At 29.4% G+C, this 14388-nt stretch overlaps 1 protein-coding gene across 2 annotated transcripts in view; it reads right to left on the bottom strand.

Moving 5' to 3' along the window:
• The window catches only part of LOC118063937 (semaphorin-1A-like), a 101075-nt gene that overhangs the window by 48824 nt on the left and 37863 nt on the right, over window positions 1-14388 (bottom strand). The window lies entirely within an intron of this gene.

Below are 14388 nucleotides of genomic sequence, written 5' to 3'. Positions count from 1 at the left end.
TATGTAATTCTATGTATAATCTATCAAAGCTTGTTGCATCTGCATATTAAATTATAAAGTTAGATACATAGCAACGTGTATAGGTATATCTGTCATTGCTGACAATGATATGAGCCATATGTAAATTAGATTTTCGACCAAATTGAGAAGATCAATCACGTAAAATTTTTAAAAATTGCTTTATATTTTTATCTCTCATGCCTTTCATCTATTTTCTTCTTTCAAGATTTTTTTTCGTTTCATTTGAAAAATTTAAATTACATTACATTTTATTTAAATCTAGAGTTTTGTTTTATATTTAATTTATGTTTAATTAAATGTTGTTGTTTAAAAATAAATAATCAAAAACATAAAAACAAATGTGTCTTGTGGTAATTTATAAGTGAATAATTTTTCCTTAAATTTTTATCGCAACTTTTCTTCTATTCTCTGTTGTAAGTCTGTTCTGTTTATTTTTTATTTCCCCCCCATTATTAGGAAATATGTATGAATGTAAATTACAATTTAAAATTAGTGCAAATACATTCCAACGGTCGTACGAGCTATACAAATGTATGTTACCATGCGTACAATATGTATATTACTTTGGGGCGTAGGTAATATTAAATTGTAACGATGAAATAAAAAAAAAAAAGAAGAAGTTAGTTGAACAGTCAGCTAGTAGCTATTCCTCGAGAGTCTTTATTCTGTAATACAGCAGAAACTGCAAACGCAGAATCTCGCAATTTGTAAATCCGCATAGAAGTATAACGATATATAGCATGAGCTTGACGAGTATAACGAGTTATTCAAAGTATTCTTTGACAGTTTACTCTATCAGAAATTAGTAACAATAAGCTTACAAGCCTGGAAAACTATACTTATTGTAATATAAAATATGAATAAACTCCATATATATCCTTCTTCTATTATCAAAATGTACATCATGTAGTATAAAAGTTAATGAAGTAAATATTATAATAATATGAAAAGTACTGTTTATTTTTTTTTATATATCTCTGAATTATATTGTACTTTCAAAAATTACATTTTTTTTTATTTGACTTTTAAAGTAAGTAAATGGAATAAATGTTTTTTTTTTTCAAATACGAGAAAATAAGATAAGAGTAAAAAATTTTATTTTATCTACCCATGATAATCCAATTCATTGTTTTTAGTTGTTTTTTGTTTTTATGATATTAATGATTAAAAAGAAACATTTTTTTTTTTTTTAATCAACAAAAACATCGAAGATAAAATAATTATTTTCGAAATAATTTTCATTATTAGTAGAGAAATGAGTTTTTTTTTGCCTATTTAATTTAAATTTCAGCCTTTTATTAAATTCATTATGAACCTTTTAATAAAGTCACACCTCAGATATACATTGTTGTGTTGGTTTTATATATCTATATAAAAAATTTTTTCTAGTGTTCGTGTGTAATAAAGCTATTTTTGTATTCCTGTATTGCAGGATATTTCTTGAGTTAAGTCTGTATTAAAATTAATACATGATGAAAAAGTATTTTTATGAAGCTATAAAGTATGCAATGCAACCTAATTCTTGAAAAATTCCCTGTATTACCCTTTGTTATAAAACTTTTACACTTAATCTGCTTTTAACAACGGATCGATAGACTGCTGATAATGTTGAGGTCGACAAGGAAAAATGATGAGAGGCGTTACAACATATGTGGCATAATTTACGGATGATAGATCGACCACAAAATGCAACAACTATACCGAAGATTGTCATGACGACAAATTGTTTGAATTATCACGCTCAATGTATGAAGAATATACATATTCTACAACATGCTACTGGTGTTTGCTCTTCATACATTTCCATAGGCTGTCTTCCTCGCCCATCAGCACCACCACTCACGATCGATTGCATAGATGAAAACTAGAGAACTAGAAAACCATTTCTTCAATAGAAGTATATCTCTTGGCATCAATGTTTTAACGTTTAATCAATCATTCGTCGACTTTCAATCAATTCGAGACAAGCTCTTTTCTCACTGATATTAAAGTATTACAAACCACATACAAGATTCATTGCTGAATAGCAGAAATGTTACAAAATAAAAATAACTCAATTGCAAACATGTCGACGCGTCATCAAAAATTTTCGAGCTGTCATAAAAAAAATATAAATTGCCAACGTTTTGCAATATCGAAACAATTTTATTGTATTGTGGGAATCAACCACGTGAAATCCTGTTACTGATAGAGGACTATTTGATTAATCTCGTTTTGTGTGCGAATAAAAGAAGAATGACGAAATATCTGCATTTGTTCGTTCGATTCACCACACTTGAGATCAAACTTCTCTTATTGATTGTTTGGTCAACTTATATTTTCTCTGTGGTTTTTATCATAACGATAAAAAACAGATAGAACTCGAGGTTTTTTTATTTTTTATGTTTTTTAAATCATCTTTTTTTCTACTGTCGAATATGAATAATCAAAAGATGAAAGAAATTATTTTCTCTGCTCCAAAAATAAAAAAGGCAAGAGGAATATATTTTTATCGAACATTTTTTGTAAAAATATTGTGTTTCTTCAGACAATGGTTTAATCTGGAAAATAATGATTAGTAAATCCGCTTTAATTATAATATATCTATTTTAAGGTTTCTGTGAGTTTTATCAAGAAATATTTTTTAGATATATTTTTTTTAAACTCACGTTTATATTTTTCCATTTTTATTATTCACTGTTAGAACAAATGGAAATCTATAGTAGGAATAATTCACTATTTTTTCATTCAATGAATTATTTTTTCAGCATTCACAATATTGTTTACACATTGCAACTGTAACTTATTGACTGATCATTCATTTTAAATGATAAAAAAAAAATCCCTTCAAATAATTGAAATTTTGTCCTCCTACAAGAAACCACAATTTCACGTAGATAAATGTAAAACGAAGAAAATATAAAAATTTGAATTTTAAAATTTTGTTAATAATTTCTATAAGTAAATTGTCAAGTACAAGAAAAATTCATACAAAGGAAGCTGAAGTAAAATGAAACATTGGAGCATAGTAAGATGTTTTTATTTTTTAAGAAAAAAATTTTTTCTCAGAGAAAAAATCTCACTTATGTTATTGAAACTACTTTTCAAGTGTCATTCTCTTTTTCAACATAAAATTAAAAAGCACACTGGATTTAACTTTAATATATTTTAATACTTCATTTAATTTAGCACAACTCTACATAATTTAATACTTTCTACCATCAAACGAATGAAAATTTATTTTTATTCAACATTTTTGGAGATAAATAAACAATTAGAGTGTAAAGAAAGGGCGACCTTTGATATAAAAGCAAATTTCGAGGTGAAATGCAATCAAACTGGAATCAACAGAGAGAAATTAATAAAGATGGCATACCATTAACAGTGATAATGATAGGTATGTTATTATCAATTGGGTGTGTCAAGTGGGGTTGACCCTAACGTCATACCTAGGTCATACTCCAAACATGTCAGCAATTCTAAGCATACCGGTCCCATGTGTACACACAACAATCGATTGAATAGAAAACAGAGATGAAAAATTCAAAATATCTTTCACAAAATAAATTCCAAGTGTCGAAGCGAAATTTCTCACAGTTTAGCTTTTGCTGAGTTGATGATACTATAAATATACTTGGTGTTGTTTACATAAATTTTATGTGACCGCTAGTTGACTTAATATATGATATATTTGTGTCGATAGAGTGCGCGGTTTCGCCTACACAATTTCTAACACGCGAACGACACAACGTCTGTGCAAGGCATATTTGCCGTGACATATCCCGTTAGCATAATCCATACTTGATTCCATGGAGAATACGATGCAGGCGGTATATATCGTGAGACCTTTGAATTATTATCCACGTCATCCTTCCGTTCTATTCAAATTATTGAAACACTCGAAGTAGGCTTTTCAAATTATACTACAGATGTTCCATCGCAATTACCCAACAGCCTACAAAACTTTACTCAAATATGTATTTTCAGAACAAAAGCCGATAATAAAGCTCGAAATTAATTTATATAATGGAGTAATATACGTTGAATCAAGCACAAAATATTCCAAGTTGCAAAATTCATTTCCCTGAATGATGCTATTAGAAGTTTTAATTGAAATTACATTTTTTTGTAATAAAAGGAGATTTAGTCACCTCAATAGAAGAGGATATATATGTATCTAAATACGTAGAGGAAGATTAAATTGACGAGTAAGCTGACAAAATTCCTCATCGTATTTCTTCCCACTCGGTCAATTGAATTAATTAGTGGGATGCTGCGGTTCACCACTTGGTCTTATACTCTACGAGTACTACTACTATTTTTAACTCTTTATTCGTGTAACGAAACTTAACGAAATTTATTCTGAACTTTGCCATCTTTGTCACTTATTATATTTCTTTTTATTTTCGTCAAATTATTCAGCTGAATAATTGGTTAATTAACTTAACCGTAAATTACCATATACCTACACTATATAATGGATAAAAATCTTTCACGCGGAAATAATGAGTGTTTTATCAGTTTTAATATTCATCCTTCAACCGATTAATTATTAGACTCCTTTTTTCTAACACAAACTTTTCTTAGTAAAATATTGGAAATAAAATTCGTTTGTTAAAAAAAACTTTTTAATATTTTTTTATTCCTAACAAATAGTTTTATTTTTTTATTTTAATTTGAAAAAATTAATTAATATCAGTCGATATATTTTTTTATTAAAAAGAAGATGTAAATCTTATCACAATTATTTCTAATGTTATATTTAATAATTTGATCTTCAAAGTTTCATCGAATTCTATTATCAATTAATCTATTAAATCCCACCAAATGATATTTAGTGGATCCATTGTAACCAATTCCTGTATGAATTTTGGATTTTGATCTAATTCAGCATTAATGAAATTAGTTGATTAATTAACATCAGTAATCATTCGATGATCATTATACGTAGCTTCAGCAGCCCTGCAACTATAATATCTAATAGCATACCAATGACAAGTTATTAGATATTAAATACTCCTCTACATAGAATTAACTTCTAATAACAAAGATATTCTAATTAAAAGTGGTATCAGTATTGTATCATAATTTCATGTAATTAATTGTGAAAATAATTTATTCAAACCAATACCAATATCATGTTGATATTTTTGTGTTATTAATCTCGATAAAATAAATGACTTAATTTCAATGATAATTGAATTAATGAAGCAAGAAAGTAGTAGATTGTGAGTTGACCTAAATAGAGAAATAAATAAATTCAAGACGTGTTTATTGGGTGAATAATATTCGAGAGCACGAGCAAAATGACCTTGTCTTTGTGACAAATTGTTTGTACTTCAAAGAGAATAGGGGATGAAAAATCCAAGGATCGATGGGGGTTAGGAAGAGGAGTTGGAGAGAGCCAAGTGTCTAGTGAAAGATATGAGAGTGAGATGCCAAGACGGACAATCGGACGCGTCTCGCCTGCTCAATTTTCTGGAACGCGTCATCCTCGCGCCAAGGTGTTGGAGAGGAGTGAGTTGATGTCAAGCTGAGGACGCAGGATCAATCACCTAGGGACGTCTACAGCTTCTGCTGGTGGAGGGGAACGAGAGTAAGATGTATCTGGAATGAGGTATACATCTCTGAAGCATGCGACTCCCGTAGGAGAGGATAGAATCACTAGGATAAACGAGGACGAACGATCTTACGACCTCAGGGACCTGAACACACCTCTGTAGAATCTACGAGGTCAATGTTTCTTCTCTTTTTCTCAGCTTCTCTCTATCTCCTCAGAGGAACGACGTTCTCTCGTGTATCTTGAACATTTGTAATGGCAAAGTTATATATCCAATCGGTGATTCAATCTGCAAGCTTTTGCTTTTGTTCCGTTTTTAAATTCTCAAGTAAAACAACTTTGTCCTTTGTGACTTATGAATCGAATTAAATTGGGAATTAATCAATTATTCTATGAATCTTATTGGCTCTTTTTCAACTTTTCCTTTTTTCACTTATTACTCGCTTCATCTTGTTGAAATTTTGATAGATTTAAAAAAAATTCCTAATCAATTGGCGAGAATTTTAATGAAGTCATTAGGAGGTAATTAACCGTTTATATATAATGCTCTATTGATCACTGATGGTAATTCATTTTTAATGCAGATAGTTTTGTTGACTTGATTTAATTATTTTTGTGTGATAGGATTTTTAATATAAATTCTTCCACTGTTTATGTAAATTAGATAGATGTTTATGTATTGGTTAATAAATTATTCAACTCGTTTAATAGAATCGATGCAAAAATGTTTATAATTAATTCGCGAATTTCAATTAAATGATTATAAACTTTAATTCATTTTTATCGACATCCAGTCACACCTTAAAAAAAAAAAGACAAGGATTTATGAATTACAAAAATATTAAAGTAAATTTTTGGACTTTAGCTAAAGAATTAAATCAAACTAAAAATAAAAGTGAATACATTGTTGAAGAATAGACTTTTAGCTTTTGGTTAATCTCCTTACGAAAGGTTAAGACTGCATTTGTATATTTTCCTCAAGTCGAGAACAATTCTTAAGATAAAACGCACATAAAGATGAAAAAGAACAGCTTATTCTCAGAGTAAAAGAATATATCTAGAGCTTTTCTCTCTCACAAGCGTATTTTTCGTATACTTCAACGTTAAAAAGTTTTATATGCGAAAACTTGCCGATAGCGCGTTTTTTGTCGTTTTCACAGAGGATTGCAGAAGGTTGCTCAAGTTGAAATAGACGACATATGTAGGTGTCCATCGAAACGACATGCGGAAAAGAATAAGTAAGGGACAGGAGAGAGTGGGAGGATAACAGTAGTAGGAAGAGCTGATGTCCGCAAGAGAAAAATCGCTGACGTGCCTCCGGGGAAAACAAGAAGAGAACAGATAAAAAGTAACAATGAAGAAAAACACTCTCGACAGGAATTTTCGCGGTACGCCATTGTAATTATCTCGAGACTAACACCGGTAATGTGGCAGATGCAAAAATATGGTCGAGAATAAGGCTATGCTTATTCTGCTTGGCTCGTTAACGCTTCCTTTATGTTTTTCTTTCTCTTCTTCTCACCATGGCTATCCCGACACGCGCTCGTTAATGCTCCTGCAACGTTACGTAAACGAATGCAAACATTGGCAAAAGTAGAAACACCAGTTAGTGGTGGTCTCATTAAACACATACACCATCAGTCAAAAATATACCAAGAATCATATTATTCTGCTCGAGTTAATACTTATTTTACCACTGCTTTTTCCTGATGATAGCAATAATATTATAACAGGTCAATTATTAAATATCAAATTCTTTTTCTATTTCTCTACCATCAAGCTTCTTATTAACTGTTAGTACTGTTTATTCAGAAACGTATTGACTAATTATTTTAATTTATTGCTTTTTTTCTTTGATCATTTTTAAAATAACATTTACTTTTCTTATTGGAATTCTTGAATGTTTAAAAGGAAAACTTTATGTAATAGGAAATCGTTTCTTTATTTCTTTTGAAAAATCCTTTCATCTTAGAAATAACTAAAAAAATTTTAATTTTTTATTTTTAATTTAAAAAGTCCACTGCATTTGAATTTACATATGACAAAAATTACATATAAAAAAGTTTAAAATATTTTTTGATTTTTTAATGCAAATTTTATCTTAAGAAAAGTAGTGCAATTAACATTTTTTAATCTATAGTTGTATTAATAAAAAAGTACCTTTATAATTTTTCACAAGTATTTTTTCATAAAACAATAACATACGAATGAAATATACGAAATAAAAAATTCTTTCACAACTATGCTTTAGACGAACTTTTTATTCCTTTTGATATATAAATACAAAAAAATTAAAACTTGATGATAATTAAAAAATTTTTCTCACCACTTTGTCAAGAATAATTGAAATAAAACTTAATCTCCAACAAAATGAAATTAAAATAGAAAGTAAGTAATATATATTTCAACTTGGAATATTAAGCAATAAATTTTATTATCATATGGAGTTTTATCGAGTCAAATAAACCATATCAGCAAATAAATCTCAATAAAAACAAGAACAGCTCAACAACAAAAACAACAACTGTAATAATTCTCTATTCAGCAAATCCTCAATCAACGAGATACTAAACTATAAACTAAACTGAAAAGTAACATTGGAATAATTTTTTCAGTCATTATATAAAAGCTTGGAAAGAATTCTAACACAACCTAATAGGAGCAACAACAGTAAGTAAGGTATATATACGACAAATATCAAACATACACAAGTAAGTATGTACTTTCTCGTGGAAAGTAGATGAGGTGGTCGTAAATCAAGTAGAGATAAGAGTATTCCTGCATCTCCAAGGCTTCTATCGGCGTCTTCGTCGACGTATAAACGAGAACACGTCGGAAGTGAGGTATCCGATACGAGGATTGGCCACAACCCATTTGGCATGTCGAAATGTCGTGAGCAATTTCTTTGGCGTAGTAGTAATGTCATCGACCCAAGGGGTAATTTTAGTCGATATATAATTTTCAAGTCATTTTCACGGATACACAGGAGACAAAACTAATCTCTCATCGCCGTCGAGATGGTTTGTATACACATGATGAAATCCTCTACACCTCATTCTATTCGCTCCATACCACTCACTGGTCATTCTATACACTTGAGTTCTCGAGCGAACGTTGTCCTGCAGCTTGGACAATGCTTATTGCCACTCGAGGCAAAGTGAACCTCCCTGCATCACTACTCGTCCCTATATTGATCGTCCTCAACCCTCATGACGTAGTTCCGTCTCATATATTACATGTTCTGATACTTGTTTTTGATTCAAAATCATCAAGACCCCTTTTTTATTAGTCTCGAAACGTCTCTGCTAATGGATTTATATGAATTTATAAATTACATCAGAAGTGTCATACCGTGGTTCAAGAACTCCCCCTATGTTCGTGATCAATATTTCTTTCTCGATTTCATGCAAGATACGAGGCCTTTTGTATTAAACCACTGAGACGAGACAGACATTTGTCTTTGTCCACGTGTCGAGTCTTCTTCAATTCTACTGTCGGCGAAATTTAATACGACCACTATTGTCTGTTGTATATCTTGAGGCACTTTAAACACGTCAATATAGATTTATTCACGGGAAAATTTCTCACCGTAATTTTTATTTTCCCTATCCATAAATCGGACAATAAAAATGCTTAATTAGCTGTTATCAGCTTAATTAATATCCAAGAGTTCTTGTACACTTTTTTTTTGTTGTTTATTTTTCAAATAAAACTACTATTTTGCATAAAATCTTGTTTCGAATATTCTTAATTAAATCATTCTTAATTGTGTAATTTAAATATTTATTTATCTTTTTTTTTTCCAACTGTATAAAACAATTTCTTTGGTACTTGTTTTATAGTGTAATTAATCAAAGTGAGCAGAATATTTTTAGCTTTTATAATGAATACCTAAGCTTAATAGCAAAGTTAACAAGACAATTGTTAAAAAATAAAAAAATTTAAATCGGTTAGGTTAACTAGGTTGTAGATAGACACGAACCAACTCAAGCATTTTTTTTTCAAGACAAAGATAAAATTAAAAAATTTAACTTAGCGATAAAATTTAATGATAAAGTTCAAATAATAGTTTTTGAGTTATAATTAAATAATGAACTCCAAAATGTATGATAAAGTTTAATAATAAAAAATTATATTATAATTATTATAAATCTAAGAATATAATAAAATATTCACAATATTTTCTTCCATCACTTGAATAATCATTTACCAAACATTAAATCAAAATTTCATAAACACCAATTTATATCCTTGGATTTATTATCATCAAATCAATATTACACAAAGCCTAAATTTGACCTGAAATCCGTTAAATTGGGTTACGGATAAATTTACATACATTTATAGTCTAGTACACACACTATTAATAAGTACTCTATGACTAGATTCAAGCTAAATTGAAATAAGCGTTACAATTGAATAGATATCGTTTTCTGCAAGATTATAAAAGATTTTAAAGCATTGAAATAAGCTCTACAAAATAAGGAATTATATTAATAGATAATAATATGACGAGTGTTTAATTTCGGGAGTGGAAAGTTTAGCAGACAGTAGGTAAATAGCGTGTTGGTGAAATTTATATTTTAGTGTATGTGTATATTGCAAAAAGTCTCGGATGACAATAGAGATCGGTATTATTTCGTGAGAACAAATGAAACGTCAATAGAGTGGGAACGATAGAGAGAGAGATTTTGGACGTGGTATAAAAAATTCGGCGTTTACCCGCGGCTCGTTCGCTGGATCGTTTGTCCAGCGTGCCGCGGTTTGGCAGTACTCCAAAATTTCGTGGGATACGGCTGTGCGCAGATTAGTGTCCCTCGCGGTTCGCTATCGGTGTCGCCATACCACCTCTGGCTGCATCTCTCGATATTTAGTCGAGCGACCAGTCCGATTAGCCAATATTAACGAGCCAACGATCCACGATTGCCACAAAGCAACAGAGACAGACTTACATTGAAAATAGAGATAAAGATTTGCGTCCATGAATCGCGTGAAAATTCAATTAAAAACTGTCGCTAAAAAACGTTACAAATTCGTTCCAACTTGCCAACTTTTCTCTTTTATTCTTTTCTCCGTTGATTTCACGCGTCGTACAACCGGAATACTTGTGTCGCAACTTTTTTTATCTACACCACAAAAGATAGATAAGTTGGAGTTGGAACGAGGAAACGATCGACTACCGGAAATACTTGGCATTTCTGTTTTCTATAGGCTCATCTTCTTTTCCTCATACCTGGCTCTTCATCTCACGCCTCCATCGCTTCCAAGTACATTTCATGAAATCGATCCAACTGTTGAAATGAAATATTTTTGCGTCATTCAAGGCTACCTACCGCCGATTTACCTGTATGACGTCTGATTATCGTACATGAATCATCGTCGAGCTGAGAGGTGAGTTATAGCACGAGTCACGGAACATAGTTAAATCCCTCGGTTTCCGCACGCACTAAACACCGATCGATGTATCAACGATGAAGTGGCTGACGACGAGTCATCGGCTTCTACGCTAACCCAACCCCGTTGATTCATGATGGATTTTCATCATTTTTAATCGCGTAAATAAGTGCTTTTGTCCATTAGGATTATACTTATGATTTATATCTACATGTATTATTAATTAATAATGATAGATCGGTACATAGATAGATTAATAATAGTCTATGTATTCATGAGAACCATTTTTTTATTTAATCGGGATTTAGATAAATTCGTGGAAAAAAATTTACCTGTCCAAGGAGGAAATTTTATTATATTAAATATTGATTAATAATGCTAGATAAAATCTTTTTTTTTTCTAGCTTCTTTTAATTTTTCATTTAAAATTGTGTAATTGAATAAAAGTACTTATTTTCATGTCGACTTGAATGGAATTAATTTTTATTATATTAAATCTACAATCTAGTGTGAATTAAAATAACTATTTTTTATTACAACGAGATTGTTAATAAAAAGATCAAAATCATAATAATTAGTGTGTATTTAACGACACAAGAAAAAATGGAAATTTATTTCCAACAATTATTATTTCGAAAGCAAGAGAATGTTTCCATAAAATCCATATCATTATTGGTAATATTTACTTTTATGCAAAAAAAATATTAATCAATTAATAACAAGTGTTTTGAATTTTGAATTGATAAAAAATAAATGTCTTTCGAAGAAAAACATGCATTTACTAAGTAAATTATTTCTACATGAATAATTAATTTACAATGTTGATATATTACTTGTGACGATTCTCAGAATTATTAATAAATTTTTTTTTCCCCCTTTAACCCAATGGAGTTCTGCTTAATTCACTAAAACCTTGAAAGTGAAAAAAAACCATTGAAAAAAAAAACTGGAGAATTTATTAAATTGGAAATCACTTCCTCTAATTCCATAAAACGAATTTATATTTTAGTTATCACAAAAAATAAAAAATTCACAGGGAATAAATCTGTGAAATATCGAAGCAATCAGTAAACATTTATTAATTTTTTGCAATAGCCGCACAATTTTTCTTCGATTGAGGATTAAATTTATTTTCAATCAAGAAACTTCATTAAAATATTCGGTTTGATATATTTGTCAACATTTTAATCAATCTCTTCATCGTATTTTTAATGTCTGAGAGTATTTAAATTATTTTCCATAATTAATAAATAAATATTTTAAGAAAAATTACAAATAAATAACAATAAAATTAAAACTTCAATAAAAATAACAAAAATCTCATAAAATTCATTTTAAAATTTTCAATCTCTTCCTACTAAATATTTAATTTAAAAAAATTTAATAAATCAACTCAATTTTCCAAAAAATGTAATAAAATATTTGAACTCCATTTCAATTAATAAATAATCTCTGATCAATTCCGAGCTGTAATTAAATAATACTCTAGACATGATTTATTGTTGAAAAAAAAAAAATATCAAAAATGATAACATATTTTCGTAAATATTATTAAACGATTGAATTTAATCTTTCAAAAGCTTTAACAGCTCCTTTATTATTTATAAATTTTCCAAACTCTCGTAGTTCTTGAATTCAGTTTATAAGAAGTTGAAGGAAATTCATACATGTACAATCTATTATTAATGTAGAAGGAAAACGTTGAAATATATGGGGCATACAATGTTCTATCCACATAAACGCAACAAAATCAACGACAGGTGTTTGCCAGGAGGAATAATCAAGACTACATAACACACATACTGAGGAGTGAGTGGTTTTGCGAAAGTTTTCTTGTGCTATCTACCATTCTCACAGTTACCTAACGAGCTTAGGAACGCAAGGATATTAGATAGATATACATATAATACGATAGTGTAGTTAATGTGTGATACGTGTATGGCTTCCGTCGTTCGAATGCAAACTTTTCAATCGACCCACATTCTTAGTGGCTCTGTATGGTTTTATTATATTATGCATTAAACAGGAATGTTTGTATAGCATTATGCGTTATATAAAATAAATAGTCCATAGAATATTATTATAAAAATTCAATAGATGCTTGATATAATAAATTTATAAGAGAAAAATATTTATTTCTAGGTAAACCAGGAGACGATGGCAAAAGATTCGAGGCTAAAAGAGGGTAAACGTTGCGACTGTATTCGAAACACCTGTGGAGCTCCAAAGGGATTTACTTGGTGAAAGAGTGAGTGCAGCGCTCACTCTCTCTTCATCTTGCTTTTTTTTTTCCTTCTTTTTATACTTTTTCTACCCCTCGACATGGTGGTTTTGTTGAAAAGCAACAAAACGAAGAATTCAAGGGAGATTCAATGTTAACAGAGAAAGAGAGAGACTTCAACTCTCAAATTAGCCTCTTGACGATAAAAAGAAATTGGAGGGAGCCCTTGGGAGAGTAACAATGTTGATGCTACGCCCGGTCAATCGAATACACGACCCAGAGAATTAACCAAAGGGTAAAACTCTGTCTCTATAACTATCCCAACATCGATTTCTAAACTTTTTATTTTAATTAATTATTTATCTCTAATGAAAGTTCATTCTCACTTTGTATAATTTAATAATTGCACTTTTAAATGTATTACTTTTTTTTCAAGATAATTAACATGAAATCGAATTTTTTTTTTTCGTCTATTTGATTAATTCACTGTGAAGTAGTATTTTAGAGTTGATTTTATAAAAAAAATAATTGAATGAATTGTTTAATGATTTGTGTTTAAAAAATATGAACGTTTGAATAATTTAACACCTTTTTGATATGAAAAAGGTTAAAAAATAACTGAAGTTATTAAACCATCACACAATTTTTCTCTGATCATTTTCAACTTTTTTTTTCTGGTATTTTAATGGAGATGTCAATTTGGTATATTTGTTATGGATACAAGTAAATTTTGAAATTAAAAGTGGTAAAATATTTTTAACAAATTGTATGACTTTTGTTTTTATTTTTTTGAGCTTTTAGCTTTTTGAATAAAGGCTGTCATTTACAGAGAGAATGTCTGTCTCTCTTTTTTTTTTATGTTCCAGTTGTTACATTATATAGATAAATATTTCAATCTGATATTCATTTATATAAAATAAATGCAGTAAACAAAAGATTTATGCATAAAATTTTGATGAGTGTTAGTATACAAAAAACTTTTGACGTTTATTTTAAAATAATAATTTTTTAATATTCAACAAACTTTATAACAGAATATAATTAACTGTAATGTATCTGTCATTAAAATGAAACTTATTCATAAAATAAACTTTCTTCTCTAAACATTAATTTTTTTTTAGCACAAAAAAATGTCGATTCCATGCCTTTCTAAAGAGAATTATTCTTAACCATGCAGAGAATAATTTCTTTGCTAATGAAATGTAAGAAGACA

This window comes from Chelonus insularis, unplaced genomic scaffold (assembly GCF_013357705.1).
Source record: "Chelonus insularis isolate UGA/USDA-ARS -01 unplaced genomic scaffold, ASM1335770v1 contig_150_pilon, whole genome shotgun sequence".
In the NCBI taxonomy this organism is placed as follows: domain Eukaryota; kingdom Metazoa; phylum Arthropoda; class Insecta; order Hymenoptera; family Braconidae; genus Chelonus; species Chelonus insularis.
The sequence above is the reverse complement of the archived record's forward strand: the minus strand, read 5'-3'. Positions and strand labels throughout refer to the sequence as shown.